Genomic DNA, 12,582 nt, shown 5'->3' on the forward strand with positions numbered 1-12,582 from the left:
TCTCACCTCGCTATTTCCCGCTCACAGAATACACATCTATCACATAGCCTCAAATACAATGCCCTTATACGAAGAGAGGGGTTTCCTTCTAGGGAAAAAAACCCTAAACTAAACATAAGTTCTACTGTCAGATCATCCGCCTAATGAACGGCCCAGATTGACTAGAAATTACTATACTTTTACAAGGCAATTTTACAGCTATTTTTAGCTTTGGGGGCGCTGCCCTCGAAACCCCCCGCCAGGGGGGGGCTCTCGCCCCCCTGGACCTCCCTGCAGCGAATATTTTACGGGCGGCGTTGCCGCCCCCATTTCGAACTGGGGTCCAATGTGGCAATACCTTTGAATATAGAAGATAATCAGGCTCCACACCCAACATATATAATCATGAATGACTCATTACTCCTCTCAACCTAGACTTTGTAATCTAAGCCCAGGGTCTTGTGCTCCAACATGACCTAATCAAAGTACAAATTCTAACATGTAAATAAATGTGTCGAAGTCGAACATGCTAGAAATTCGCTTGATTACCGGTCAATGATGCGAACTGTTAACAAGCGTGAGAGAAACCACCAATAATGAAAATGGCTCTCAAGGTACCAGAAGCACAGTTCACAGAATGTGAATAAAGGAACGAATGTCAAACACCCGTGAAATCACCCAATCGAAAGCCAACGATGTGAACTTGTCTTTGAGTGTGAAGAAATTTCCATTAGGGCATGCAAGCTCTAAGGTACTGGAAGGGAGTCTCTCGGCCAGCTTCCTAGATAATGAGTTGAAGTCGACCGGAAGCGGTCCATCAAAGGAAGGTGATAATGAATCCTTCATCATCGACAGGAAATGGGAACACAATGAATGAGAGTAATCCAGGATGATCACTAGACAATGTACAAGTAGCAAGACTTCTCTTGAACATATGGAAGACATGACTCCAAATTCTGGCAGCATTTTGACATCATAGAATCAAAGGTCATGGTGACATGGTAGAGATCATATGAGAGGTTTAAAATGGATAACCCAAAACCTAGGGAGGCAAGTGACAGAGTGAGGATGTCCCAAAACTCGACACGAACAATAGATGAGTGTCAATGTTTAAGAGTGACAAGCTGCCTCAAGTGAATACAACTGATGAAATACTTCCAATTTCCCCCCACCATTTCTAGTGAGTGCCCCAATTATTTTTACACAAGCTTGACGGGGATACATATGCTTATAATATAAATCCATCCTTTGGATGGATCCACCCTAGTAAGTTTTATGAGCCCTAGGAAGGAGTAGCTCGATATCGTCATAATGACAAGTCCTATGTCATCTAATCTTTTAATGAGTCTGACAAAGGTGAAACTCGACATCTTTTTCATGTTTAAGGCACGGAAAAGAAAACTCCAAAAGGTCCCTTTTCGTACAGTTGTGTCTCTCGAGCCCGAAAAAGGTAGAAAACAATACTTGAGTATAATTTATCCCAACCCAAAAAAGGGGTAAATTTATACTGGGTAAATGACGTTTCACAACCTTGAACGAGTTCAAAACGATAAGAGCTCGACAATATTTTCGTGTTTAAAGAGTTGGAAAAGAGTTGAAAGTAGAACCCCCATTTTTATTCTCTTTAACGAGTCAAAAAGGGAAAAATACTCGGTGATATTTTCATTTGAGCTTTTTTTACGAGTTGAGAAAAGAGCTTAAACACGACTCGTTCTGGAGGAATGAGTGGTATACATGGTCAAGAGGCTGGCTAACAAAACCACTCATTGTCGTGGTTCCTCAGGAAAGGAAAAACAACCAAGTGAAAGCATATGATCGGCCAAAGAGATGGTGGCAATGGAATGAAACAACCAAGGCTCATCTAGCAGAAATTAGTTGATCAAAAAGGCAATCACGAGATGTAAATTGGGCATGGGTTAATTTTTACACAAGCTTGAACCATGGAGAACTCTGATTGGATTCAGTTGCATGTTTACACAAGCTTGAAACGAAAAACTATACTTCAATTCGGTCTCATTTTTACAGAAGCTTGAAACGAAAAAATATGCTTGAGTTAAGGTTTGCATGCCCCCATCACAATGACTCAATCCGAGGTACATACCCCCCAAGCTTCATTTCATTTAGCTAGGTGGATGGAATGAAGGTTCACTTTCGAGATCCAGGAAAGACTCGACTAGGAAAAGGGAGTCGTTTCATTTTTTAACGAGGTTGACACAGTAAAAGAACTATCCTTGGACTCCTTGCTTCATTTTTTAAAGAGCTTGACATGAGACTAGGAACTACACTCTAAAATTTTGTTTCATTTTTTAACGAGGTTGACACAAGACCAAGAACTATCCTCATGACTCCTTGTTTCATTTTTTAAGGATCTTGACACAAGACAAGGAACTATGCTTTGACACTTTGTTTCATTTTTTAATGAGGTTGATACAGGAAAAAAGTATCCTCGAATGTTGTTTCATTTTTTAACGAGGTTGATAGAAAAAGAACTATCCTCGTAATCTGATCATGGACCATACAAGAACATGGCTCCTAAGAGAACCTCACTAGACAGGAGAACTACGCTCTAGGAGGAACACATGTCAACTGGTACAAATGATAGAACAGGTTCCAATGCCTCCCGTACGTAATTTACTATACCATCTGTGTGATCATTAGCGGATGTGGAGATGGAACAGGTAGCCACATAATTGACTCGTGGCAGGGAAGGTACTGCTTGCAAACAAGAGTTGATAGGGGACGATGGTTGCAAAGGAGGTGTCTGGTGACCAATAAATGACAATTGATTAATAGCCATAATTCTCCCTTCGTGCGAAAAACAAACCACGCGGAAAAGTGAAGAAACAAGAGCTCCCATGACATAAACATAGTTGCGTCTAAAGAGAATATTGAAATCTAAGGGACCTTGGAATACCATCACGTCTATATAGACAATCTTTCCTCCCAAAGTAATAGGGAACTTTGGAAGGATCCCTAAGGGTTGACTACTTCCTTCGTTTAAAGCCAACAGATTCTGGGTGATAGGCATAAGATGTGGGGAACCCAAAGCTTGCAAAGTAGTAGAATACATGATGCTGCCAGATGCACCTTCATATAATATAGTGCCATGTACTACCATATTATAGGCTTGTACTATGATCTAGAAAGGCACACAAGATGGAAGGTGGAATGTAGTCAATTGAATCCAATCAAAAGAAACGATAGAACTACTTGGTGGGGGTATCATATGATTTCCCCCATGCCCAGCGAGAATAGGAGAAGGACTCTCCTGAAAAACTGGGATGGGAGGGCCACTCTTCGACTCATGACAATCCGAGGAGATGAGAAGAACATGAGTAGTATGATCACTACTCTCTTTGGGAACAAAGTGAACAACTAAAGGCGGAGCCAAGTCGACACTCTTTTCGACCAGAGGTTGGTCAGAAACAAACACAAGAGAGTCATGCTCAGGAAGAGTAGGATGCGCAAGAGATGAATCCAAGTCAATCTCTTTACCAACTAGGAGAGGGTTAGAAGAAAGCCTCTGATAACCAACAAGAAGTCGGGGTTGAGGAGCTATAAGGTTTTCCAAAACTTTGGAAGATTTATCCATAAGAGTACAAAGGTGAAGAAGATTCTCTCCTTCACATAACCTATAGGGGAATATAATCTTCCCTTTCTTCTTACGATCACTAACCGAGGGCACAACATAAACATGATCTCTAGAGGTCGATGGGGATGGTCGATACAGATTTTGAGACCATACCTCTAAGACTCTGGGAATGCTAGGACAATCTCGAAGGAGATGGTCACCCTTACACAACTTGCAAGGGAATTTGACCTTCCGCAAAGGATCATAAGATTTTTCGACAGGAAGTGCATTTAGAGAAATAGCTGCACAGTTGGCCTCTCGCTTATCTGACTTCTTATTCTTCTTCTTAGCCTCCTGTTTACTAGATTTGAAACTTTCACTAGGCGAAGTAGAAGAGGAGAGTGAAGAAATGGGGGAAGAAGGTGAGGGGTCAACCTTAGAATCATCATGATGTGATTCGAATGAAGGATACGTTTGGACAGGAGTCGAGACGCTCGGGACCATTGAGGTTGAAAACAACCAGGCAAGTAGACCAATGGTTAACCCAGGAAGGGACACCGTCGCCATATAAGGAGCACTAGCATTTCCAAAAGAAGGAAAAGGACCAGGATTCCCATCTGAGGGGAATCCTTGACTGGTAGATTCTAGAAATGTTGCCATTGGAAATGACCCTAAAGAATCACTAAGGAAGATAACTTTAACCAAGAATATTTCATGGGTAGGTAATTTTAAGACACTGAAACAAAACTTTTCCTTTTCATATTTTAAGAGTCGAGAAAAGGATGAAAGGTGACTCTAGTCGCTTTCAGATTTAAAATGAGCTTGAAAGGACAAGCGCTCGGTGATCTTTTAAATTTAAAGAGTCAAAAAGACCAAAACAACTACTCAAGATAATCTAGGCAAAAGGGATTACCAGGTAACTGTGAACTGCAGAATACCTCTCGGTGAACCGAAAAGTACGAGCAGGCTATATCCCTGAATGTTGTGTTCGGTGTATCACGTTTACAAAGCGGTAGACTCAGCTTCCTATGGATAAAGGATTACAAACCTAGTGGGGTCTCCCTTTATATATGCGATGGTACGGTGAGCACAAGTCTGTACTAGCGATGTCTAATGCCGAAGTGAATGACATCGGCTAGGTTTAAGGACGTCGGAACACATCTCTAGCCTAGACCACTAAATGTGAGCATTAAGTTTCAATGCGTCCTTAGGTTAATTCAATAAATTTTAACAGTTTATCTTGAATTAGGTTTCAATTACAAGGCCCTATCGCTGTCATCTGACAAAACTCCTACATGCATCTATATGAGAAAAGAGATCTTTGTCTTCGATGAAAGTTAACAATAATTGAGAGATAAAGAACACACAATCAATGCAACAATCAAAGAATAAAATATTTCACTAATAAATCTCCAAAATGCACTGAATCTTCCTATTGAATGCACTTCAACTAGTCCTTTTAACAGTAAAGAGAATTCATTTCTTTTCCAATGCAAGTGACGATGCAACTCTAGCCTTCAATGATGCTAACTAACATAACATATTGATTCAACAAACTAGAATAATGTATTTTTCAATGAAATGACGGAATGAATCTTTCAAAAACACTTCAATGAAACATTTCCAATACAATCAATCATAGGTAGACATAAAGCACAAAAGAGAATTCTTTTCAAACCAGTGAAGCAAAAATCCAACCAATAACAAGATGAGAAATGTGATCTATGCCTGAAAAGAGACGTTCAAACGACAAACGAAACTTTTGAAACTTGTTAAATGGAAATCAAAGCAACAAAAGGACTAATCAATCGAAATGCAAGGAGCAAATTTGACTATCTACTTGACTTGCTGAGAATGTAAACAAGTGAATGGGTGACGACCTAGATGCCCGCGGGTTATACCCCATCTAAGAACCCAAGAAACCAAGTGAAGAAAATGAAAATCGAACAAGCATACAAACCAAGCCAAAGCTTTCCAGCTAGGGAGAACACAATCAAAACAAGCTGAGAGACATAAATCAGAAGGGCAAGACACACTAGTTATGATCTAGGGTACACCCTGATCTTCACCTACAGAATTCAGTGTGACTACCTAACTGACAACAAGCGCTAGAAGGGGGTTGGGGCGAATGTTTTTAAGAAACTCGCGCTGATCGGTGCGACTGTCAGAAAAATAAACGTGCTGACCGAGGATTCAAGGAGAAATAAATAAATTCAAAGGCTAAGACCAGACTTGCCACTGTAAATTTCAGGCTCAGAGCAGTGAACTAGGCAAAGCAGAGAACACTAAAGGGAAATGGTGATACTAGAAAAGTTCATGCAAAACCATAAAATGACAATTAATCAAACAGAAGGATTGGCTCCCTAGTGGAGTCGCCAATTTATGGTGTAGGTAAATTCTCAGTGCGGACACAAACAATTCCTCTAGCCCGAGAGAGCGGGTCTAGCCACAAAAAAAAAATCTATGGAAAATATCCTTAATCTAGAATCAATTAAGAGGGCCTACCTCTTAGAATGCTATTCTGCTTCGTGATGATCCTACTTCCTCACTCTAGCTATCTTCTGTTTCCTTCCTTCAAATACCTGAAACAAGCAAACAATAACAACAAAAAACGTGATAGCATACAATATTGTATTCAGCCTACTTAATAGGTCAAGGAACATTAAGCCATAAAGATGTAAAATGACACTTCATGTAGGAAATCAATCAATAACTGCATTTATATAAATTAGAAAGAGATGACACCCAGTGCCTTGACGTTGCTGGTCTCCTCCGACGTATCTGGTTTCCCACACTTCTACTAGAACTTCATGGATAGCCCCAACAATGGAGGTTTTAAGGCCTCTTTCCCTCTAGTTTCAAACCAAATAAAAAACACACTATTCTCCCTCAAATGTACATTAGAAAGCTGCAAGCTATAAATGACTTGCTGATCATTCAAACTCACTCCAAAACTAAAAACTCCAACTAGCTTTTGCTTGGGAAAAAGAGAGGTTTATATAGCTTAGATGGATGGGAAATGGTTCCTCTCATCATGGGAGAAGGTCTTATCCCTTGAGTTTGTTCCATCCTAATAGGGGAAAGGAGCCCAAACTAACTTCCTCGGCTCCATCCTGCCCAACCATCTACCAGACTTCTGTTACGAAGCTTCTAGACCTAGAAGCTTCAACTCCATATTCAAAAAGATTTCCAAAAGAGGATCAGTGTGACTGGGAAAGGGCTCAGTCGCTCTGTATGACATGAGGGCTAGTTTTAATCTCTACAAATCTGCGCGAGGAGGAAACGGGTCAGTAGCGTCGGTCTTGTAAATTGGGATAAAAGGAAGATTCTTGGGAAACGATGCAATGGGGGATTATTTTTCTCATGAAGAGGGACATACTGGGAGTTTCTTCATGATGGGAAAACATGTCAGGTTCACTATAGAGGTCCTCCAGGATCGTGGAATGGGGAATACAGGGACAGTGACAAATTACTATGTAACAACCATCCTAGGTGTGAGGTGAGTATAACTAGGGGTTATAGTGGTGGTGGTTCAAATTGACCTTGTGTCGCACAAGTACAATCCCAACCAAGTTGTCGATTCCTATAACTACTAAAAAAAGTAACTACAAATTTGTTTCTTCAAAAGTGAAACAAACCAACTTGGAGACCACTATTATTGATGTTGATAAAACATTTTTGTTTTAAGGTTTTCTTTTGAATTGCCATCCAACTAGCAAATTGATTGGACATTATAGGATTTCCTTTACAATGTTAATTGTAGTACATATTATGAATTGGTCAAAGGGATAAGTACCCTTTATTGATTTAGATTTTCCAAGTCATGTCTTATTTCCATTGTTGTAAGGGAAAATTCATGTAGGGGCTCTTGTAGTTGCAAACTTGTTTATTTAATTATCTCCAAATTAATGTTTATCTCTCTTATAGAAATTGGGGGTTGCATATATTTACTAGAGATTACTTTGTAAACATAAGTGGAATCACTCAATGATGACTTAATGCTCAATGTTTTCTCCGCGATATTTGTTATTAAATCACTTGTTAAACCTAGGATATCATTCCCTTTGGGAAAATTATTTCCATGTGCCCATGTTGAAAACAAATCTTACTCTTGAATGTTATATTTTCATAATCCGTATGTTGTGTCAAATTATGGGTCTCTGTAGAAATTACAATGTAGATTTTCTATTTCTTATGAAGTTTTAATAAAAATCACAAAACACAAATCTACTCTACTGCTCTACGGACATTAATTCACAATTTAGAACAAAAAATCAGACATGCAATAAGAAATCACACACATGCAAATAGTATTTTTTCCCAACAAAAGAAAATTGTTAAAACCCCAATGCCTGCTTGCATTAATATGATGATTAAAGATGTATTACAATTTCTTTGCTCAACTGAGCACAACCTGCAAGTGCATAACCTATCTCTCTGCTCACTGAGAAGCTTTGACCTAGACTTAGTCAATTTCAACCTCTGTTTGAGTTCCTATTTCCTTGAGGAATTAATCCCCTATTATTTAGGAAATTCCTAAAATCAAATTGGGCAATTCCTTAGGTTGATCATATGACTGCATGCAACACTTGTAAACCCAAGACTAGTCTACAATTGATGTTACACTACCTTGGAATCTCCACCTAAACTGGGTAACTCGAATTCTCTGCATGCACTAGCTATTTTGGGTTGATTGATCAGTTAACTGGAGGATCATTGATTTTCACTGAAGTGCCACTGCACAACTTGACCCTCCACTAGTTCCTCCAATAGTTGGAACTAGTTTAATTGAAAACAACCTTAGATAATTGACCTTGATTGCTACAAATTAGAAATCACACATGCTTAACTAAACTCTAACTCCTCCAACTTGAATTTACTGAGTAAACTGGGTGACACAAGCCATGTCACACAAATTAACATCATCCAAGTTGTCCGTTGATGTGGAAATTCGAATTTTCTCAATTTAATCAAGGAAAAATCAAATTGAGAATTTTTTGCTGCATTTGTCAACACTCCCTCTCAGCAAGAAATGGATTATCAACCACCCCTATTGATTTGAAATTGGCAGAGAACTTCTCTTTCCTAAAAAATTGACTGCCCTCTGATGCTTTGCAAGTAAACAAAAATGGGTCTTATGTAAAAATAAGTTTTATGTTCTCTTCAAGGATTATGAGGTAGTTTCCATATGAACTTAAACAAGCATCATAGCCACTTGTAACTCATAAAGGAAAACAAGAAGAGGGAGAAAATAAAATTTGGTGATGGAGTTCACCCTTCCTGAGCTAAATCTATGAACCTGCTAACATAGGTAGACCGCTCCATAGATTTCAATGATAAAAGAGTACATGATATGTGTTGGCAAATGAGTGGCTAGTTTCCCCTTCAAGGAAACATTCACATGCGAAGAACTCTCGCTCTAAAAAGCATGACCACCTACAGTCAGTTATGAAACAGTCAACAAGAAAACGACTCTCACATCAAGACCCTGTATTCCATCTTAAAATGAGCATACATATAAAACAATTCCACATTGAAGTACTAAAAGAGAGCTTTCCTAAAAAATACATAATGAGAAAATATAAACATGAGCCGCAACCTAGAAGTCACAAATGTTGTAGATAACTTATGAAGGCAGGAAAACCCCTACAAGGTCCTCTCCATAGACTCAATCCTACAAAAATTCCTTCCATAAATGCTCCAAACCGTAAACAGAGGATTCTATTGGATTCAGAATGTCCAAAACCCCTATTTGGGCGCTTCTTGGGCTCAAAAATAGCAAAAACTCATCAAGTTATGGCTCACCCAAGTTTCTTCTATTGTTTGTCCTCCAAATTGGTTGAAACTGCAAACTGAGGAATAAATCTACCCTTTAAACCGTTCGGTAGGCGACAAGTTTTCCCGCATCAGGTACATTTTTTTGCCTAGTTTAATTTCCCAATAACCCCTTAAGCGCAAAAACAGGGCCACATGGATGCCATAAGGCCGAGGGTTCAGTCAACGGTCCGCCCCTACCAGCCTTGACACCTTATCCATTGGGCTGGTCATCACATGCGGGTGATGTGGCCAGGGGTTGGGGCTAACCACGCACCCCCGCCACGCTAGCCCTCAAATACTCTATCAGGGGTTTCATGTCGACCATGTGACTGGGGTCGGGCCTTAAATGTCACCCTCTTCTCTATAGTCTTTACCTCTCTGCTTTTGATCGTGTGGATTGAAATATGACCCGAGGCTAGTCCTATTGGTTCTCCACCTGCGCTCTTCGGAATGGTCGTGTGGAGGTTGTATATGACTGGGGTCCAATCCTTAAACTCCCATTAGTGCTTCGTCACGACTGCGCCATGGTTCTATGGTGGTAATACAACTAGGGGTCGGGGCTCACTACCTAGCCCCTCCTCCCACTGCACCCATAACTAAATTTTAAATAAGGTTGAATGCTTATAGGGTTGAGAATCACCTGTAGGAGAGTCGGTAGAGGCTGGAGTTGAGTTATGGCAGGTTGTTGGTTTGATCTTGCAGAGTCTATCCAACCCTTAACAATTTTTTTGACTAATGTGGAGGCTCCACATGGTGACCTCCAGTTGGGCCACGTGGAAGCCTCCCATTGGGCCACCAAAAAAAAACTTCAACCAATCATATTGTGACAACATGCACCTGTAAGAGATCACCACTTGGAAAGTCATGAATTGTCCCATATGCCTAGTAGTCATGCTAACCTCAGCAATATAGATTTCCCAGTTAGCACACCTGTAGATTTTTTTAGTTGTTGAGCCAAACAATCAGAACATCATAACTTTGTCATACGACATCAGATTGAGGCAATTCAAGTGTTATTGGAATCAGAATGATGAACACTATGAATTAATTCCAATTTAGAAATATTATGGGCATTTTCATTTTTGAGAAAAATTTTGATCTCCGGATCATACCTCCATTAGAAAATTTTGGACTCCAAAAGTTTATCTTCTCCTAGCAAAAAAATGAGGAAAAATCTCAAAACTTTCCAAATCTCAATCCTTAATGTTCTGTTTTCAGTTGGTGTCTTAAAGCTCCTATCAAGGTACTCCACCTATCCTTTGTGTGAAGTCCTTACCTTCCTGTCAAGAATCAAGCCACAATTCTTATAACCATGCAGTAACAAAAACATCGACGGATGGAATCTGAACATTCTCTCCAAACCATTTTTCATAGCTCAAGCAACTTCATATTGAAGTCCCTTTGTTGAAGACAAACTTGAATTCCCATCTTGGAAATCAGAAGCAACTCAATGCTTTCCATGCACTGATTGAAACTTTTCTTTACTATCCTGAAACTGTGCTCGTACACAAAAGTACTATTGATCTGAAATTGATAAAGATATTACAAACTTATGTGTGGAGTTGTCTATATTACTTATTGCAATGGATCAATAAGATTGCGAATAACACAGACACTTAAACAATTATAAAAACATAATCAGACACATCAACACAAGCAAAATAGATAAAGGAGTTCACGAGACTTCCTGGCTATGTCTCCTGGACCTAGCTTCCAGTGCTGACCTCTTTATTATGTCTTCAAATGGTTGTTACAGGTGTGAGCTCAAAAACAGAGTCTCAACATAGAAATGGAACTCACCACTATGTTCCACTTGAAACTTTGAGTCGAAATGAGCATACGCATGACCATACTGGTCACCCTGACCTCCAGACCCCTTGGAACGGCTCACAATACACTCCTTTGAATACCCCCCTTGTCAACTTTTCTGTGTTATGGTGTTTATATAACACGTACAGTTACAAATTATGCAATAAACGTGGAACAAATACGTTTATAATAGAAATAGGCTATAAAAGAAAGGAACGGTGGGTGTGGGTGGACCCCAACCGTCCGGCCTTTCCCCGATACTGATCTCAAGAACAAACCATCAGATGGCTGTCACGTCCTTCTCTTCAACTGATCTGGACAACCTGCACCGTTGATCTGTTCTCTACCATCCGATGGTTATCGCGCGGTTTCATGATCCAACTAGCACGTTCTCTATTTCTCCAAAGGCACACAATAAAGTGGTTTTTGGGAGGCTACATGTCGAGCGTTGAGTGAAATAGCATGCTTCGGTCTAAAACTACTTCCTGCCTTGAGGGCACGTGATAAACCATTTACCGCCCTCTTGTCGGAACTCAAAGAGTTTAGCTCCTTTTTCATATTTTTATAACATCCATTTTCCCAGATAACTTTCCTGCATGTTTTGACATGATATGCGTCAATCTCCTTTGATCGGACGATCTCCGCTCTTGACCATTGTTCCTCATCGCTTGAGGTCTGAACCAATCTCCGATTGCCACATCATCTTCTACGCTGACATCATGAGTTACCTGTGACTCTTTCCCAGGTTGCCACATGTCCTACTGACGTAGGCTTTGACTCTTTGACCTGAATCTTTGATTAGCTCTAATTTCCTTGTCCGAACTCGGATTTTCTTGTGGTTTTCACCATTGGCTTCGTATTCATGAGCCCTTCAACATTTTTCCATTTCACCTGTATTTGAAGACTTTTGATCTGGAGGCTATGCTGAATCCATTTTGGATCACTCCTCCCCACTGGAAGCTTTTGGTCCACCAAAAGCTGGTTTTAGCTATCGAGTAAGTGAGGATAAAGTTCCTTCACTTGTTTGATTTCTATCCATCACGCTTTACTTGGATTTTTACCTTTAAGTCCAACTCTCAGGTACTCAACATCACCTTGTCGTGAAGTTTTTATCCTCCTGTCAAGAATTGTGTCCTCCTGTAACTCATTGAGATACTCAGGCAACAGATCCTCAATGGAAGGTAACTAACCTTGCTCTTCAGGATCTTCAATCATTGAAGGTTCATATAACCTCAAGTTTTCAACATTATTGACTGAATAGATTTGCATATAAGCTGGTAGATCAAGGAAGAAAGCATTTTCACCAATATTATCAAGTATTTTGAAAGGACCATATTTAATTGGTTTTAACTTTTTGCCTTCCCCTTACAGTCTTTATTTACTTATATACAACTAGACTTGATCAC

The sequence above is a fragment of the Pinus tabuliformis genome, chromosome 2_1, assembly GCF_031772625.1.
Source record: "Pinus tabuliformis cultivar Carrire ecotype Pingquan chromosome 2_1, CPIR1, whole genome shotgun sequence".
NCBI lineage: Eukaryota > Viridiplantae > Streptophyta > Pinopsida > Pinales > Pinaceae > Pinus > Pinus tabuliformis.